At 42.8% G+C, this 4,499-nt stretch overlaps 1 protein-coding gene across 4 annotated transcripts in view; it reads left to right on the top strand.

Annotated features, from left to right (window-relative positions):
• NFE2L2 (nuclear factor, erythroid 2 like 2) overlaps positions 1-4,499 on the top strand; it is a 50,359-nt gene that overhangs the window by 19,144 nt on the left and 26,716 nt on the right. Inside the window, exon 1 of one of the 4 annotated variants that reach the window (XM_006083077.3) lies at positions 67-81. The exons of 2 other annotated variants lie outside the window; for them this stretch is intronic. The gene's annotated coding sequence lies outside the window, so the exon portion shown is untranslated. Of the gene's footprint in view, positions 1-66; positions 82-853; positions 1,050-4,499 lie in introns of those variants that run through there. One more of the 4 variants, XM_006083073.3, reaches the window with a different exon arrangement.

The following is a 4,499-nucleotide window of genomic DNA, read 5'->3' on the forward strand; positions in this document are numbered from 1 at the left end:
CTCCGGCCGGACCGCGCCCCGCGGCCCCGCGATGGACCAGCCGGAGTTTCCTCACCCCGCGGGGCCTGTTACAGAGACAGGGTTCGTGCGCCCGTGGTTTCAAAAGAAAGGCCACTATTCAGTCCATCCGAGTTTGGGGTGAAGAAGGGTTTATTGCTGGAGAAGGCCTAGCTTGAGCACTGGGCGAACTATTCTCAGATCCATCCAGGCATCTTTTACTGTCAAGAGGAAGGAGGAGGGGCGAGGCAAAGGGTGGGCGTGGGGTGGGCGTGGGGGGGGTATACAGGTAGGCACCCAAAGGTGCCCGAGGAGGAGCACCTTTCCAAACCCCTGTGCTCCCGGCGGACCCTGCTAATTAATCCGAGTCTGGTTCTGGAGTTCTTTTATGTATTTCCCCACCTCTTCTACTGATAAAGGGGTCCCTCAAGCAGAATCCTCTAGTGAACTGTCAAAACCATGTAGCAGGAGCTATTAGTCTGAAGCCATTAGAGAGAACGGACGCATTTCACTCATCACCGGCCGCCCCGAGAGCTCCTTTGTCCCTCCATGGGGTCGATCTCCTAGCAGCTTGGCCAGAGCACCCAGCCCCCCGGTGCGGGGCAGAGGAGGCCCCAAGTGCCCAGTGCGCTACTGCGCCCCGACGTGCGGCTGCTGAACCGGGCCTCGCGCCGTGGGGAAGGCTCCACTGGAAGACCCCTGGTCCGGTCCCCACGCGGGAAGGACGGGCGGGGCAGGGACTCTGCGGTGGGGGTCGGCCGCGCCCCTCGCTTCTCCATCCGCCCACGGTGCCTCCGGGGGCGCGCCCCGCGTGCGTGGCCTTGGCCTCCGTGACGGCGGCCGGTTGGCTGTCAGGGCGGCCCTCGGTTGGCCCTTTCCTGCTTCATAGCGTGCAAACCTTGCCTCGCCGGAGCCAAGGGACAAGTTGGAGCTGTTGATCTGTTGCGCAATTGTTATTTTTTCCCCAGGGCGGCTTTGTCTTTGGATTGAGCGTTTCGGAATTGCAATTCCAAAATGTGTAAGGCAGGATACTCTGTTTTGTGCTGTCAAGGGTAAGAGTTGCGAGTGTAGATTAGAATTTCTGTTGCTTTTAGGCTTTCGTGTCTTATTTCTCCCTCGGGTGCTTTCTATGGTTTTCCTTTTCTGTTTGAAAATTTGCCTCAGTTTCTGAGCATGCTGCTGCTTTTTATAAGAACCGAGGATGGGACACCTGTGTTTCATAATGCTTTGCTATGAAGTTCTGTAAATTGTTAAAAACGTGGAAATAAGTTTCTGTTCATACTTTGTAGGGACTTTTAAAGGAGTAGATGTTTATATTTCCTTTTCTTTCTTTTGTAATTGGTGTGTTGTTTTGTTCTTGTGATTTGGTTCAAGGAAATGTGTAACTTAATAAGTACAGTAAATACCTAATGTGACTGATCTGAAGACCTAAAGTGAGGTTTTAACTTGACAATGTATTGTGCTTTTTTTTTTTCCTTTAAAACTGTTTGTCTTGAACTTTCCCCCAGTAATGACTGGGATTGTATTCCTCTGGTTCTCATTGGTCTGAAGAAGTATGCTTTCAGATTTACCTGCTATTCAAGAGTAATCTGTATGGCCATGTATACAGTAATCTACAAGACAGAAGGATATATGATGCTAATGGACTTTCCTTTTCCTAAATTCAGGAGTTGTGGCCTAGAACTCTCCATTTTTACTTTTTTTCTCTTTTCTGAGTAATTTAACATTCTATATAGTACATAAAGGTTATATACATTCTCATTTAAATGTGAATTTTCTAGTTATGTTTGATAAAATAACTCCTTTTCCACCTTTGTAATCAGATATCAATTTGCATATTTGAAGACTATGAAAAAAGATAATGGAGTAAAATTTAGAATGAATTTCATATCTATAACTGATTCATATTAAATCATTTTAGTCAGGAAAGATTTGAACAAAGAGTCAAAATGGATTCTGACCTTTTGTCAAAGAAACTCCAGGTCTGATGTGGTATTAGGGTATGTTTTTCACCCTCTGTGCAAAGGAGGTGTGATGAATAAGTCGGTAAGGAGAATCTTAGATTCTTTATCTCCCATAGGTGGAAGGAACCATCCCTTACTCTTTTCAAGGGTGTCTTAAACAGATAAAATGTGTGAGGGATGAAACTAATCTTGGACTAGCCTGGTAGGATTATTTTTAAAAGAAAAATAGGACAGGCCTCTCTTCTCCTGAATGAATGTTAACCAGAGAACAACTTGCCTTTTTCGATGTGAAAAATGTCTTGAGGGACTGTGGAAGCAGCATGTAGGCATGAGTACACAACTCACATCAGTCTTTCTGCATGAAGAATAACTTGGGCCATTTTGGAATCTCTCCTTTTTAACTTGGGTTTTTATAAACAATGTTGGGGAAAACAAAAACCCTGTCTGTCTTTAGGATTACTAGGAAGAGTTAGAAGCCAAAAACATTAGTTTTCATAATATTTATATTTTTATTCTGTAAGTATTTTAATTATACTTACAGAACTGCATGAGAAAAGGAACCATCTTTAAACTTATAAGAACTACCTTCCCCCCCTATCCCCCCCCCTTGGGAATTTCTTCTCTCTTGGCTGAATGAATTTATTTAAAGGGTTTTGCATAAATAATATTTCCTCTTTAATTTTTCCTTCATCTGGGGTTAACGGTTCAGTGTCTTAAACTTGGATGCAGGAAGAATTTGGCAGTAAGATGATAATAGATGTGTTATTGGTCACTGACTTGCATGTGAGGGCAGTGCGATAATTGCTTCATATTCGTAATTTCACAGTAATCCCATGGGAGATTCTATTATCTCTAGTTCCCAGGTGAGAAAAGAGGCATAGAGAGGCCAAGAGTTCTGCTTTAAAGTGACCCAACTATTAAGCAGTACAGGTGGGATTCAAATCTAAGTAGTCTGACTCACATAGCATTTAATCGCCACTTCCAAACTGGACCAGGACTAGTTAAGTTTTGAACAGGAAGAAAAGCTCACACTTTAAGAAAAACTGGGGAAAGGAGAGGCAGGAACTACAGAGATTATTAATGTAATATTAATAATAGTTTTTAAAATGTCTGGGATTTCAGTGGTGTCTTAGATTTTGCCTCATATTTTTCATGGACAGTTTCCTTTTTCTTAATGAAATCTCTTAGCTACTAGAGTCTTTGTTCACCTTTGTTTGCCTTGTTAGTTAGAACATTCTCCTGTTGACTCTCTTTTCAAGTAGTGGTCCAAAGTAAGTTTGATAGTAAAGATACATATTTATGCTAAGCCAGTGTGGCTCAGTTTGTTGGGCATCCTCTCATGTACTATAAGGTTGATGGTTTGATTCTGGGTCAGGGCACATACCCGGGTTGCAGGCTCCATCCCATTTTTATAGCACATGTTCTACAATACTCATTTGTCACAAAGCCTCATATATGAAAGTATTTTTGTGTGTAAGTTTATTTAACCCAAACTCTGGTAGTAGCAAAGACAAATCCACGACATTGGAACAATTTAGAGGACCAAATCTGTCTTTCAGAGGCCCTGTTGATAATTGACTTGAGACTCATTATAATCCATCAACAGCCTGTAATCTGAAGGAATATATATATCCCGGCCAGTGTGGCTCAAAGGGTGGTTAAGCGTCGACCCATGAACCAGGGGGTCACAGTTCGATTCCCGATCAGGCCACATGCCAGGGTTGCAGGATCGGTCCCCATTAGGGGATGTGCAATTATTCTCTCTCATCATTGATGTCTCTATCTCTCGCTCCCTCTCCCTTCCTCTCTGAAATCAATAAAAACATGTGTGTATAAATATATATAATTGGCAATTCTAAGTAGTCATTTCCTCTCTCACAAGCTTGGAAATAGAGACTTTGGGGTCTGTGGTGTCAGGGGCATACTGAGGGAGATCCAAACTCTCTCTCTTTTTTTTTTTTTCAAATTAGAGAAGAAAAATATCAGAACATTTTGGCTTTCAAGCCTCCTGAATCTAAGAGTTTTTACTTTCTGCATTAGACAATTCTCTTTAATTGTCTCTAAAAATCTCTCGATGCTTGTCTTATCTGTATCTTTTTTTTCTCTCTACAACTAAATTTTAAGTTCCTTGAGAGCTGAGCATAGAATTTATGTTTCTCACTCTTTTTTAACAGCTTTATGAGATATAATTCAAATGCCATACAGTCCACCTGTTTGTAGTGGACAGTTTAATGATTTAGTATATTCAGAGTTGTACTAGTACAGCCATCACTACACTCAATTTTAGAACATTTTCAACATCAATCCACTGCCTCCTGCACACCCTCTACCAGCCCTTGTGGCTCAGTGGTTGACCATGGACCTATGAACCAGGAGGTCACGGTTCGATTCCTGGTCAGGGCATATGCCCGGGTTATGAGCTCAGTCCCCAGTGTTGGGCATGCAGGAGGCAGCCGATCAGCCGATCGATGATTCTATCTCATCATTGATGTTTCTATCTCTTTCTTCCTCTCCCTTCGTCTCTGAAATCAATAATAT

This window comes from Myotis lucifugus, unplaced genomic scaffold (genome assembly GCF_000147115.1).
Source record: "Myotis lucifugus unplaced genomic scaffold, Myoluc2.0 scaffold_5, whole genome shotgun sequence".
In the NCBI taxonomy this organism is placed as follows: domain Eukaryota; kingdom Metazoa; phylum Chordata; class Mammalia; order Chiroptera; family Vespertilionidae; genus Myotis; species Myotis lucifugus.